This window comes from Enhydra lutris, unplaced genomic scaffold (assembly GCF_002288905.1).
Source record: "Enhydra lutris kenyoni isolate GAN:26980312 unplaced genomic scaffold, ASM228890v2 scaffoldscaffold13, whole genome shotgun sequence".
NCBI classification, from domain to species: domain Eukaryota; kingdom Metazoa; phylum Chordata; class Mammalia; order Carnivora; family Mustelidae; genus Enhydra; species Enhydra lutris.
Genome location: NW_019154097.1, coordinates 33,750,253 through 33,765,222, shown reverse-complemented (window position 1 = coordinate 33,765,222; position 14,970 = coordinate 33,750,253).

Below are 14,970 nucleotides of genomic sequence, written 5' to 3'. Positions count from 1 at the left end.
TGCCGCCGCGCCGCCCGCGCGGGGCAGGCCCCGGGGCGCATGCGCGGACCGGGGCGCAGGAGGCCGCGGCCGCCCGCGCAGCCTCGCTCGAGCCGGTCTCCGTGGCAACGGGCTCGCGGGGGGAGGGGCCGGGCGGCGTGGGCTGCGGCGGCTGCTATTTCTGCCGCTTCCTGTTCCTCGCGGCCACGTCGCCATGGCAACGGTGTTACTCACCGCGGCCGCTTCCCGGCTCGGCTGGCGCGCGTGACCCCGGCCGCCCGCGCCCCCTCGTCTCTCACTTGCTGCGCTGCAGCTCCCCCCCGCCTCCCCCGGCGGCGTCCTCCGCCGGCGCCCCGGTCCAGCCAGCGCGCCCCGGCGCCCCAGCCTTCCCCCTGCTTCCCCGCCCCTCTCCGCCGGTGCCCGCGGCCCGGGAGCGAGGGCGGAGGGAGGCAGGTTGATGGGGGACGCTTATTAAAAAACATTGTAACCGTTTCCGTTTTTATTACGTTGACAAGGGAGCGTTATTTACTGTTATTGTTTGCCAAGCGGGCCGCGCCGGAGCGCGGGCGGCCTCCCGGGAGCTCACCTTTCGGGCGGGCCCGGGGAAGTCGCGGGTGGGAGCTGGAGGCGTGGGGGTGGGGGCGGGGCGGCGAGGGGGCAACCCCCGGGCAGACGCGGCCCTAGCGGGGGTCCTGCCGCTCGCCCCTTCCCCCCGTCGCCGGCCTGGCCGAGCCCCGCCGCGGGGCGTGTGTGCGCCCGGAGAGACTGCAGAGGCCGGGGGACTCGTGCTGAAGGAGAAAGGCAACAAAAAATAAAAAAAGGAACAGATGACTTCATTCTCGGGAAGGCTCCGTCCTACGTGGACCAATTTCCTGGGGACTGTGGTGGAACAGCTCGGCTGCCGTTGGAAGCACTTAAAACTAAACCAGATAAAGACCAGAAAATTCTCAGCATTTTCTGAGCCGAGCAAGGGCAGGTTGGTGGTGCGTGAGCCCCGGGTGTGCAGGGAGGAGGGTCGCAGTCCTCCACCCCCGCTGGGGCTTGGCTTCCAACACACCTCCCCGCCTCCCTACTTAGACTCCCGTACCCTGAGAGGGCGAGCAACCGCCCCAAGGTTATACAGCCAGTTTTTTAATTCTGCTTAGACACCCGCAGGGACAAAGCCGGCAGAGGCTGGGGAACGAAAGCCAGTGGCTGGACTGGGAGCCTTGGACCAGGGTGAGGCTCAGCTGGAGGCCCAGCAAGGCGAGATTAACTCGGCAGGTCTAAGCTCGGCTGGCCTGGCTCCTGCTTACCCCACGGAGCCTTCAGCCGGGGGCTTTGTGGGAGGTGAGTCCACAGGGATCTGATGGGCCTGAAGGACGCCCCTGGCCCCCAGGCCCCTGCTGGGATGCTAATCTCATCCTGCTAATTAAAGTTTGCAATTCTGTCCCTAACTCAACTCCCCACTCTTGAACGTTATTAGCTGAAAGGCAATTGCTGCTCCAGACAGAGGCCAGAGGAAAAAAGGGACTCTGCAGTTCACATTATAAAAAGGATTTTTAAAAAGATGTTTATACTTATAAACCAATGACTCCTAATGAACAGATCAGGTTTTGGAAACTTAATTTTCAGAGCCCCACACCCCACCCCCACCCGCAACCTATTTTGAGTTTTTATCCCCCTTCCAAGGACAGGAAGCTTGGGATTTGGTCCCTGTAGCCTCTCCTGGTCTCTTGGCCTTAGATAATCAGCCGGGGATTTTCCAGGCCCCAGATCTCCTCTCCAGCTCTCTGGAGTCTAAAGCGACAATCTGGTCCCCAACTAAAGCCCCTGGGTCTCGGGGGGGGTGGGGGGAGGCAGCAACATAAAGTTATCTTCAGCTCTGTCCGCAGCATCCACCAGCTCTCAGCTTTGGAGCCCTCCCTGAATGCATGAATCAAAAGTCATAGGCTCCAAGAAAAGAGAGTACCCCCACCCCCAGTCCTTCCCCAGTCCTTTGCTGCCAGCTCCTTGATATGGGAAGGCAGCACCGCCCTCCACTCCTCCCCCTGGGCTGGCCTTCCAAGCAGAACTCATCTCTGGCGGCCAGTTCAGAGTTTGGCTGATGTGAGACTCCTGGCCCTGGGCAGTGTTTGAACAGGACTGAGATGACAGAGGACACCCAGCGTCATCCAGAGCGAGAAGTACCTTGGAGATGATGCAAACCAACCACTCCTGCTTCCCTATTTTACAGGTGGGCAAACTGAGGCCCAGAGTGGGGAAGAAACTTGACAGAGATCTGCCACTGGTTAAAGATGGAACCTGGACCAGGACCCAGGAGCCTCGCCTCCCTTTAGAGTGCTCAGTACCCCTCTGTACCCTCAGCACCACTCTGATCCTTGTGTGGAATTATCTGCACGATCAGAAGTTCAGGAGCTGGGGGGCAGGAGGATCTGAGGTCAGACTGCCTGAGTTCAAGTACATAAGTCTAAGTGAGACCCGGGACAAATGAATTCTTCTCTCTGAGCCCCCATGGTCTTATGTGTTAAGTGGGGATGACAGCACCAGCCCTGGGTTGTCTTAAGGAATAAAGGTGCTCCAAGAAAAGTCCTGGGACTAACCCTGGTACATACTAATACTTAATGGTGGCGATGTTGCTGATGGTGGAGAAGGGGGGGGATGCTGGTGGTTGTCATGGGTTGAATGGTGTCCCCCCGCAAAGATACGTCCACATCCTCATCCCTGGAACCTATGAATGTGACCTGAGTTGGAAAAAGGATTTGTGTAGATGTCATGAGGTTAAGGATATTGACATGAGATCATCCTAGATTACCCAAGTGGGGCCTCGGCACCATCACGAGTGTCCTTATATGAGACAGAAGAGAAGAGCGGGATACGGAAGGGGAGAAGGCCAAGTGCAGACTGGAGCAGGGAGGGGAGTGATGCAGCCACAAGCCAGGGAACACCTGGAGTCCCCTGAAATGGGAAGAAACAGGGAAGGATTCTTGCCAGGGTCTTGGGAAGCAACACAGTCCCGCTGACCCCTTCATTTTGGCCCTCTGGCCTCAAAGAGTCTGAGAATGATCTTCGTTTCAGCCACCAAGGTTGTGGTCATTCGTTAGGCAGCCCCAGGAAACCAATAGAGTAGGGATGCCGGCTGGGATGCCGCGGTGACAGTGGCTGTGACAAGGGCGGTGCTGGTGATGGGGAGAGTGGCTGTATTCATTTCCTGGGGTTGCCTAACAATGTACCACAACCCGTGCAACTTAGGACAACTGGAATGTAATGTCAAAGAGTTCTGGAGACCAGAAATCCAAATCAGCAGGGCTGTGAGCCCTCGAAGGTGTGGGGGGAGGGGACCCGCTCCAGGCCTCTCTCAGGGCTTCTAGGGCCCCAGGGGTCCCTTGGCTTCTGCATGCCTCATTCTCATCCTCTAGTGTCTGTCCTCCCATGGTGTCCTCTGTGCGTCTTCACATCGTCTTCCCTCTGCGTGTGTCTGACCGTGTGTCCACACCGCCCTTTCTAGAAGGACTCTGTCATATTGAATTAGGGCCCGCCCTACTGATCTGATCTTAGCTTGATCACCTCTGTAAAGACCCTCTCCCCAAAAAGGTCACATTCTGAGGTGGGGGCAGCGGGGTAGGACTTCTACATGTTTTTAAGGAGAGACAGTTTTCCTGCTAACAGCGGTGCTGTTGGAGATGGTGGTGGAAGGGTGATGGGGTGGTGGCAGAGATGGGACAAATAAGAGAAGGTGATGGGATGAGGCTTCAGCCCTGGACCCCAAACTCTGCAGGAGCTACCCAGGGACAGTGGCCAGTTCGCAAGGTGCTCCGGACACCGGGAATCTTCCCGCAGGGAAGGGCTGTCTGGAAACATCCAGCCGAAGGAGCAGGGAAATGGGAAAGAGGACCCCAGCACTTTGGTGCCTAGTTAATGCCATTGGAAGAAGAAAGAAGAGCCAAGCACTTTTCTGGAAGGTTCTGCTGTACCAGCTGTGAGGCCTCAAGCAGACCCCTTCACGTGCTGGTCTTGCATTGGACCTGATCCCTGGGAAGGACCTGGTTGCCAAGAATCATGTTCTGGGGCCGTTTCAGGCCTGGGGAGGAGCAGGGATGGGAGTGGGGTCTCCCTCTGCTTCTGCCTCCTCCCTCTCACAGAGGAGGGAGAGCTGAGTCAGCCTGGCCTGGCCTTTCTGCGGGAGCCAATAGCAGAGGCCAGCCCAGCCCCGACCCCAGAAAACCAACTGGTCTCCGGCAGAAGACAGGCAGGCTCAGGTCGCTGGTGTTTTTCTTACTAGACACGATCACATTACCTCCCCTCTCAGCCTGCTTTTCTCTAGCTTTCGAAGAGGACAACTGATAATGACCATAGCCCTCATTCATTCATTTTGTGTGTCTTGTTGTGACTGTCCATGAGCTCACGCCCTTGCCAGGCACCATCCCATGCCCCAGGAAGCAGTGGGCAGCAGGATCGGCTTGCCACGCTGGTGTGGCTCATGTTTTAGGGAAGAGAGAGACAAAGAACAAAGAAACAGGCCCATCCCAGGATCCAGGGAGAAAGACGAGGGAAGGAAAGCAGGTGATGAGGGGCCGGGCTGGAGTTCTGAAATGAGGCTCACTGAGGTGAGGGGGTGACCATGGACCCAGTACAGGGAGGGAGTGAGCCCCAGGAGAGGTCTGCAGCAGGAGGGACAGTGAGTGCAAAGGCCCTGAGGTGGCACGTCTTGCTGCCCTGAGCCGTGAGGCAGGGAGCGTACAGGTCACCTTGAAACCTCAGATTTTTTTCTACGTATGCCTAGGAGCCCATGCAGGGCGGAGGGCAAGAGTGAGCCCAGGGCTGAGTTGTGTTTTTAAAGAATTTCTGGTTTCTGCGAGCAGAGCACAGACTGTAGGGGCCGGAGGGAAGCTAGGAAACCAGTTAGGGGCTGATGGAGTCCGCACAAGAGATGGTGGTGGCCTGGTCGGGGACAGCAACGATGGGGAGATAAAAATGGCTGGATGTGGGGTGTATTTTAAGAAAACCCATCAGGATTTGCCAAAGGATGGGCCGTGGGTGTGGAAGGAAGAAGAGTCGAGGATGACTGCGTCATCGTGAGCAGTGGGAGGTTCCGTCTCCGGAGACGAAGAGCGGTGGGGGTGTGGTGGGGAATCGAGAGTTGGCATTTCTGAAAATCCTGTCAGATCCTCCTAGGGCACACACTTAGAGCTCTCACACACTGCCGCTCAATCCCCATAACCCCCTGAGAGGCAGACTCTACTAGTAGCCCCTTTCTCAGATGAAGAAACTAAGGCCCAGAGAGGCTAAGTCATTGATGCAGGCGTGCGAGCTGGTAGGGACACCGCCCAGGTCCTCTGACTCCAAAGCTCATTCCAAAGCTCATTTTCTCACTTGTTCAGTCCTTCCTTCATCTGCCCGTTCATTCGTTCGTTCATTCATTCATTCATTCACTGCTGTGTGTACTCTATGCTGAGCCTTGTTCTAGGCTCTGGTAATGCAGCGATTCTTTCAAGCTATGCACTGGGGAGGCACTGGGAGGCACTGGGAGGCACTGGGAGGTGATGATAAGCAAATCAGATGCAGGCCCGACCCGCATGGCCCTTTCTTTGGAGGAGAGAGCCAGCTGACAAGCAGAGAGAAGCCCAGGGAAAAAGACGCTCACAGACCGTGCTAAGTGCCATTGTGGAGAGTGGCCTTGTGCTGGTTCAAGGCCAGAGAGGGGCACACGCTGCAGAGAGCTTGGGGCTGCCTGGGAGGAAGGGAGACCGGTCAGAAGCAGCCCAGCCAAGAGTGAGAGGAACGGCCTTCCCAGCAGAGGGAAAGGCAAATGCAAAGGATCTCTTGGGAGAGTCAGGAGGGGAGAGGGCCTGAGAGTAGACAAGGGGACTGAGAAACCAGCCACCAGGAGGAGGCCAGCTTGTCCAGAGGCAAGTGAATAGGGAAGAAAACCAAAGCGGGGGAGTGAGGGGGGCTGGCCCCACAAAGCCAGCGGCCCTGGGACCCCAAGAAGGGCATCGAGGGAGCAAGGACTGCCAAACCTGAAACGTGTGTGCGCAGGCCATGACTGCAGGGGAGAACAGGAGAGGGATGGCCCAGACCCCGAAAGGGTGAGGCCCACCCCCCAGGACACGCCCGTTCTTGAACCCAGGGCTGACTCCATAGCTGTGCCAGAAAGCACCAGACTATTTCCCACCGGGGCAGAGTCAGAGGCTCAGAGGACAGAGCAAGTGGCTCTCCCTGGTACCACTGAGTCCGATCTTCCAGGGAAAGCCAGGCTGAGCCCGGGTCAAGTGACTGCTTGCTTGCTCACTCCTCCAACAGCTACTCATGCCTTAATGATTCCAACCCATCCTGAGAGGCAGCAGGGAAAAAGCCCAGGTCCCTTCAGCAAGGTGATGATTTATAAATACGGGTAAAGTCCCATAGAGGTATGGGTGCCATGGGAGCAAGGAGACACCACCGGCCCAAGGAAGACGGGTTTCCCTATTGGAGCTAGAACGGTAGTAACTCCTGCTTTTGGAGACTGAGCCCTATTGAATGCTCCTTAAGTCTTGGGGTCCTCCTGGCTCCCACAGTCATGGGGAGGCCCCTAGTGAAGAGGGTTCTCAGAACCTTGGTCCCCCTACCCTCTCCTTCCCAAACTCAGCCCTTCCTCCCAGCCCTTGGCTCCTTTCCTTGGTCAGCTGCCCATCTGGGGACAAGGTAATGTCCCAATGCCCGGGACCTGTGTCAGAGCCAGGGAGGGGGTTAAGACCCCTGCCCCACCCCAGCCATAGTGGGGGGAAGGCTTAGCACCTGCAGGCCCTCTCCCTTTCTCCTCCCCACTACTCCATCTTCTGCCTGGGCACACAAAGGGTTGCGGGGACTGGGCCCCAGAGCTTCAGGCCCTGGAGGCTGAACACTTCTTGTGGGACAGAGGATAGAGCTAAATATTTAAAGACAGAACAGCTAAGAACAACCACTCCCACTGAAACCCTCAGCCCAGCTAGTGTTCCCCGATGATCTCAGCGCACCTCTCATTGGGGTTACTCTCATCAGCCCCCTTTTACGGAGGAGGAAATAGAGACTCCGTGGGTCCAGTGACTAGCTCGGGGGTAGAAGCAGGACTCCGGGCCGATGACACGCAGCTAGGGTTGGTGAAACGATGGAGAAACGGGGGCATCAGGAGGACGGGAGCAGCGGCTCCCACAGAAGCCCTTGCGGTGGCCCTCTGGGCAGGCAGCTGAGTTAGCCTCATGCTGCAGGCGAAGAAACCCAGAGCCCTGGGCAGGGGGCGGCGGTGGGGAAGCCCGTTACCCCCCGACATCGCACAACTAGTGAGAGGGTGAGATTCGAACCCAGGGCTGTCAGACTCCAGGACCCAGCTCCTGTGAACCTAGAACAGAAGGGACAAGTGAGGGGAGCGGTGGGCCTCACCGTGTCCTCCTGGTACCTAGGTGGCCGCAGGGCATGGAAGACCAGGCCCTTCCCTGGCTGCGCTGGTGGCCGCCCCAGGAGGCCTCATGGCCTGCACGGCTTCGCTCTCCTGTGACCGTCTGCGCCCCTCCACCCTGGACCTAACTCCCCTGTCCTCAAGGCTGCCTCTGATGGCCCGGTCCCTGCATTGTGATCGTGCTCTGGAGGGCACTCTGGGGTACTGGCCTTCCAGAAGCTTCGGCCTGCTCGGGGGTGTCCCTTATCCCCGAAGCCCCAGAAAAGGCAGCCGCCAAGCCCTGGAGCCTGCTGGGCCCAGGATCCTCTGAGCTTGGGCTGAGCTAGGAGGTGCCTCCAGGGGTGGGGATCCAGGGGAGGGGTATGGGGTCCCCTCCTGTCCGCTGCTCCTGGGGCTAAACCTCACCTTTGCCACTGCTGCAGTGAGGATGGACAGGGGACTGAGGTGTGTGTTAGGGTGGGCAGGGTGGGCAGAAACAGCAGGGTGGGAGAGGGAGGAGAGAGAGATGGAACAAGGAGAAAGCTGGAAATAGGGAAATGCCTCTGGGGAGAGGGCCTCAGAGGGAGGGGAGACAACAGAAGGAAGAGGGACACCAGGGGAGGGCCTGCTGGGGAAGGATGATCCTGAAGGGAGAGCCCCCAGAGCAGAGTAGGGAGAGAAAAGGCCAGGGAGGTGGGAGAAAAAAGGAGGAGGAAGGGGGGGGGGAGGGGAGGAGGAGCGGGTGCCCAGAGCACAGCCAGGGGCCCTGAGAGGGGGATTGGGGGCTGAGGCTAGGGGAGTCCTGGGGACCCAGATGGACAAGTCCAGCACTTTGGCCCCATAACATCCTGAGGAGTCCCTGGGGCTGGTGGGAGGCAGGTGGCCAAAGGTGGCTCCCTCAGCACTGCCCCCTGCTCCCCAACTGACCCAGGGAGAGGACTGGCTCTGGAAGGAGGACAACCTAGAAGGACATAGTGGGGTCCCTCAGGGCCTCGAGCTCCCTGCCCTTGAGCCCCCAAAGCCCCAAACCACTGTTCTCCCTACACCAGCCTGGACTGTGTGACCTCAGGCAGGGACTCTGCCTCTCTGGGCCTCCAAGGCCCTGGAAAGGTGAGGAGCTCTGCGTGGAGGTAAGTGCTCAGCGGCTGCAGGGGTGACACCCAGACAGGCCTGGGAGCCGCTCAGAGCAGGAGAACAGAGGTGTGCTTATCTGAGGTGGTCATCCACAAAGGGAAGGGAGGTGTGCGGAGAAGAACCTGAGGGAGCCGGACCGCCTGGGTCAGGAGGACTCTGCAGCCTGGGCTGGCGAAGGGCAGGCTGTCTTGGGGGCTCCTTCCATGGAACAGGGGGTCCCACTGGGGCCAGGTTGGCCACTAGCGAGTCGTGGAAAGGCATGAGCATCCAGGTGGGGCTCCCCTGCAGGGGAACCTTGGAGACAGGGGCTCCAGGAGCCCCCCAAACCCCAGGATCCCCTCACAATCCCCCACTGTTGTTGTCCAAGGGCAGAAGGACATAGGGATGGGGAGGAGGCTGGGGTCCCTGGTCCGTGGGGGGTTTTTCCCTCTTGCTGAAGGCAAGGAGGGGTGAGGCGAGAGGAGAGAAAGCAGCCAGCAGGGAAGAAGAAATGGAGAAAGAAAGGGGGCGGGGAAGGAGAGGAGCAAGGGGAGAGGGCTGGAACCTTGAGAGAAGCAGCCCAAGGAAAGGAGTAATGAGAAGAGAAGGAGGCAGCAGAAGCAAGAGGCAGCCTTCCAGAGACAAAGGCCCCCAGGCGGAGGAGGGTAGAGGAGGTGGGGGGGGGATGCAGGGAGAGGGAGGGAGGGCACACTGTGCCTGGGCTCCAAACCCAACTGAGACCCTGCCCCTCATCCAGCTGAGGCTCTGACCCCTGGGAGAGGGAGAGTCTCCAAACTTAAGAGGGGAAAAGTCTGCCAGCTGCCCTTGGGGCTGTCACAACAGATAAAACCTCATCCAGGCTTCACCGGGAACAGCCCCTGCACACTGATGTAGGAGCTAAAAATACTGGCTTGAGTGGGGAGGAGGGTGACAGAGGGAGGAGGGGGCTGGAGGAGGGAGGAAGGAGGGAGGAAGATGGAGAGAAGGGAGGAAGGTGGAGAGGAGGGAAGAGGATGGGGAGGATGGGGAGGAGGAGGGCGAAGAGGAGGGAAAAGGGAGAGGAATGAGAAGGAGGGAGAAGGGTGGGGAGGAGGGAGGAGGATGGGGATGAGAATAGGGAGGAAGGAGAGAGGAGGAGGAGAGAGGATGGGGATGAGGGAGGAAGAGGGGGATGAAGGAGGAAGATGGGGAGGAAGGAGGATGGGAAAGAAGGATGGAAAAGAGAGAAGCGGGGGTGGGGGGGGAGGAGGGAGAGGATGGAGAGGAAGGAGGAGAGCAGGGCTTTGGGTCTGGGCTCCGGCAACCCTGGTTTTCCAGGATGTTTTAATGACCCAGATGTGCAGCTGCAGGGGGATGGCTGCTTTGGGAGCTGCAAATCACCGCCCCCAGCTGGCCCTCCCTGGGACAGGGTGAGGTGGGCAAGAAAAGACAGGGGAGAGTCAGGGAGCAGAGAAACCTAGCAGAGCTGAGCTCTGAAGGGCCTGGGTTGGGGTGGAGGGGGAGCTTGAGGGAGGGAAGGAGGGAGGGAGAGAGGGAAAGAGGAAGGAAGGAAGACAAGGAAATGGAGTGTCCCTGGGGCTCTGGGGCACAGACCTCCAAGACACCACATGCCCCAGATCTCCGCCTTGTTCTTTGCCCCCGATACTGGGGAGCTTGGTTCCGGTGTCTGGGTTGATCAGGTGGACCTGCCCCCAGGCCTGCTTCCGGTAGCCCAGCCCCAGCTAAGCCTTGACATCCGGTACCCAGAACATTCTAGAGAGGGAGGGAGCCATGTTGTCCCCATTGGACAGATTCACTCATTCATTCAACAACATCTATCGAGCACCTTTGAAACGTGCCTGCCCCACATGGACGAAGAAGTCCTTAGACCCATAAACACGCAAGTGAGGGAGAGAACATCAGTGGGGCAGTGACCGGGGAGGGTGGTCACAGAGCCCGTCCCCGGAGGTGACACGGACCTGCAACCGGAGTGGTAAGGGTGACATAGCCTAGCAAGAACCCAGAAAGAAGGGCACCGGGATGACTCAGTTGGTTGAGTGTCTGACTCTTGGTTTCGGTTCAAGTCATGATCTCGGGGTCGGGAGATCGAGCCCCGCATCAGGCTCTGCGCTGGGCGTGGAGCCTGCTTGAGATTCTCTCTCTCCCTCTCCCTCTGCCCCTCCCACTTCCTCTCCCCCCACCTCGCTCATGAGCTTCCTCTCCCTCTCTCAAATAAATGAATAATTAAAATCTTTTGGGAAAAAAAAATCCAGAAGGAAACCAGGAAACCAAGGTTGAGAGACACAGCGAGGAGGACGTTAGTCCAAGAGTGGTCAACAGCAAAGCAGAATTCAAACCCGGCCCAGCTGACCCCAACCCAGACTGTAACCCCAGACTCTCCTGCAGCTTCAGAGCCCGTGTCACTCAGGGCCGGTGGGTGGGGAGGCAGGGAGGCCAAGGGAGGCCAAGGGAGGCCAAGGGAGGCCAAGGGACCCAGGGACTAGAAGTTGTGGGAAGGGAGACCTCCCTCTCCTTGGTTCCTGAGCAGCCTGGAGGTCTCATCCCCATAAGAAGCACAGTCCCAGCAAGCCACCGTCTTCAGAGCTGTCCCTGTGGCAGCGGGCAGATGTCCCCGCACTGGGACAGACACCACCAGGCCTTGAAGGGTCGGGTGACATTGGGAAAACCACCTCAACTCTGCACAGCAAAGCCTCTTTACTTGAATTCGCGAATCTTTTTTTTCATTCTGAGTTGCCCCCCACCCCCGCCACTCCCAGTGCTAGGAACTGTCCTGGGCCTTGTGCAGACAGGACAATATGGTGGTGGGTCACAAAAGGAGAAGCAAATTTGGGCTGAGCCTCAGGCCACTCTCCCTGGCCACAGGAGCTCAGGCCTGTCCCCTAACTTCTGTATGCCTCAGTCTCCTATTCTCGAAAATGGGCTCGCATGAGGTGCGGATGAGATGCCTGTGTGGGAAGCCGGGCGCCAGCCCAGAGAACACACACAGATGGGGTTGGGGGGTGGTGGGCAGCTCAGCTCAGACACCCTCTCCCCAGAAATGCCTGTCCTGCCTACCCTCACTCTGCCGCCTTGCTCAGTTCCTCGGCAAACCCTCCAGCTGCAAGGTTTACCTGTGGGGACCCTTGGGCAGGGACCTAAGGGTCTTGGCCTCAGCTTCCCCATATGCAAATGGGGAGGGCAGTGACTGTCTCGAGAGGGGTGCTGCCTGGCACGAGGGGTGCCCTTAGGTCCTGGGCCATCCTTGCTCTCCAGAGCATCTCGTTCCCTTTGTGTCTCCCCTACTGGAGCCAGGCCTCCTCCGGGGGTGTCCCGCTTCCGAGCACGGGGCCCCTGGCACTGGGGCCCATGCGCAGCTCCTACTAAGCGTCCCAGCGGCGCTCGCTGAGCCAACGCTGGCTTGAGCTTCTCCCCCTGCCTCGTACGCCTCTCCTGGCTTTTCTGAATTTGCTTCACTGACAGAGTGCATGCTCGAAGTCCCTGCCCTGCGACAAAACAGAAGGATGCCCAGCCTTTCTGCCGGCTCCTGCTTGCCCAGCAGCACGGAACCGAGCTCCTCCTGCCCCCCTCATCCTTCTCCGAACCTTCCAGGTCCCTTCCTTGGCTGCTGCCCTGGGCTCCGAGTCCCTCCCCCTTGGACCCCTCTGGGTCCCCAGCCGGACAGGGACCCCCTGCAGCTGGGGTCCCCTCGCACACAAAACACAGAGCAGGGGTGTGACCTGAAGAGGAACAGAAAGAAGGAGGAAGAGACAGAGGGTCAGAGAGAGACCCAGACATGATTACCAGCAGGCTTGGCAGCTGGGCTTCCATTATAATTAAGTTCTACCTATCTGGCCTTTCCTTAGATTTTTATCCCCCTGTCTGGCTAACCTTTTAATGTGGCCCCTGATTCTTAGTGTTTCCCTACCTTCCCTGTCCCCCTGGGCGGACCCGCTCCCTCCTACGGCTCCAGCTAGGTGCACGTGTGTGCATACGTGTCTGTGTGTCTTTCTGTGTGGTCGACTGGGGCCAGGGTGTAGAGGAGAGCCCAAACTTCCTCTGGGGGCCAGAGGGGAGGAGGCATTTGCCCCGTAGCCAACCAGAGCCAGACCAGGGCCCCCGGTCCCCAGCACCCGGGGCCCAGCAGGGTTTGGCCACGGCAAGGGCGACTGGCAGGCTGCGGCGGCTTTTTGTTTAATTTCCCCCTACTTCCAAACTCGTTGAAATTACACACCGAGCATCCATTTAATTAAGTTTTCCGGTGTGTGGCATAATTAGTCAGACACATGACTGGTACAGGGTGGGCGGTCCCATCCCGGCTTTTGCCTGTTAGAGTTCTCAGCCCTCAGGGCACGAAATATGGCAAGTTGTAATCGGGGGTGGGGGGGTGCTGGAGGCAGCAGGCCACAGGTGAGCCAGCCCAAGCCGCCACCTCCCTCCCCCTGCAGGCTCCTGCCTCCTTGGGAGGGGAGCTGGGCAGGTGGTGTTGGCAGAAACTGAGCTCACATGAAAGTACGGGAGACCTTCACCTTCCTGCGGACCCTAGGGTCGGGCAGAGTCGGGCAGTATGGAGCTAGGGAAGGGGCTTTGCCCTTGCTATAGAAGCTGTGATTGTCCAGGACAGAGTAACCCTGGGCCTGACCGCCACCAGAGCTGCCAGCCTCCTGGCCGCAGGTGAATCCCAGAAGGCGGTATAGGATGCTCCCCACCTGAAGACCCCGATTCCTTCAACTCTCCCACACATGCCGGCTGGACCTCAAGAGGACAGGCCTGCTTCTCCACCCCTGACCGCAGGGGCAGGCCACGAAGGCAGGCTCCCTCTCCACGGAGGAGAAAGTTCTACACTCCTGTCTACTTGGGCCACGGCCTGGTTGCCGACTGGGCAAGTGAGAGACTGTCAGAGCGTCTCCCCTATTTAAAAGCAACTCACGGGGCCACCTGGTCCGGCCCCCTCACTCCCAGGCATGGAGCACAGCTGTCCCCCTCACCGTGACCCCTGGCTTCACCCCCTCTTCCACCACGGGCATTACTTGGGGCTCAGTGAGCTTCCATGGTCACCAATGCCCTAGCCCTGTCCCAAATGCCCTATGACACAGGCCCTGAGCCCCTCCCCTAACTCACCACCCTCCCCGTTTCCCCCCTTCCCCCTCCCAAGTCAGGCCACCTAGGGACCCTGCTGTGTACCTCTCCAGGGGCCCTGGGGCAGGATTGATCCCCCGGCTCAGGGCAGGCGGAGGCCCTATGGGCAGCCCCAGCGTGTAACTTACTGCCACGGAAGGCTGAGTTCAGGACATGGGATGAAATAATAGCATGAACCTTTATTAAGCTCTTACTGTGTACCAGGCTCTGCCTTGCCCAAAGTGCTTTGCTTTATGTGCAAGTCTCCCATTTATGGCTCCTTCCCCCACCCCCCGCACCCCATCTCCAGCCTCCTGTCGGGGAAAGTAGCTGAGATTGGAACCCCTGGGCCCATCATCAGAACACACAGGCTTGAACACCATGTAAACAGCCCCCCGCTGTCCTGCCAGCCAGCCTCCTGTCCCCTCTTAAGCCAGTCTGTTAGTCTCCAAAGCTTCCTTATCCAGCTTCCTCTAACCTCCCACAACCTCACACCCATCTTCCCTGCTATTCCCCTGGCAAACTATGCATCCGTCTCCCACCTGTCTTCCTAGCCTCCAGTGTCCTGAACCTTCGCTCAGGCTTTGTCGTGTCCCCAAGCCTGCATTTGGGCTGTCCCCTCAGCCAGGCACACCCCTCCTGCCCTCGATAGCCTGGCCACTCGTGCCTTCGAGGAGCTTTCCCTGATCTGCCCCGCGCCCCCACCCCTGCACCTGGCCCTGCCCTAAAGCCCCCCAGGAGGGCACCTCGGTGTGACCACTGCACGGGTCCCCGATGAGGTCGCTGGCCTGCGATCTCATCGGGGCCGCTCTCTGCAGTGGCAGAAGCAATGCCACACCTCAGGGGCGCACACGGTGGGCTGCACCTTGGGGGACACAACTAATTTTAACAACAGCCTTAGGAAAAGACAAATCTGTCCCTTCTTTCCTCCTCGGGGGAAAGAAATGTATGTGTACACACACATGTGTTCATGCCCACGTCATTCCAAGCATCAAACACCAGAAGGCCGAGGCCTGGGGACCACGCAGCCGCATTGGCTGCGGCCCCCCCTGTGCGGACTCCTGGCACCCAGGGCTCCACCATCCCCCTCCCCAATGCATGCGTTCATCCAGACTCCTGGCAGTGCTCTGGTGGGTCTGCTTTGGTGCCCAGCAGTGTCTCAGTGACCCCTGACCCACCGGGGGAGGCAGCTGAGCAGAGAGGGGTGGGGGAGAGCCCGGCCACCAGCAAGCCAGGCGCCCTCAAGCCAGCAAGTGACCCCCAGGGACCTCAGCCCCCTCCCCCCTTCCCCATCCACTGAGGGGGAGGCCAGACAAGGCAGGGAGCCCACTGGCCACTCCGCTGGTGCCCCCAGCCTGTGTCCTTCCTCTCCAGACACAGGCTGGCTCCCCAGTCCAGGCCAGCTGACAGAT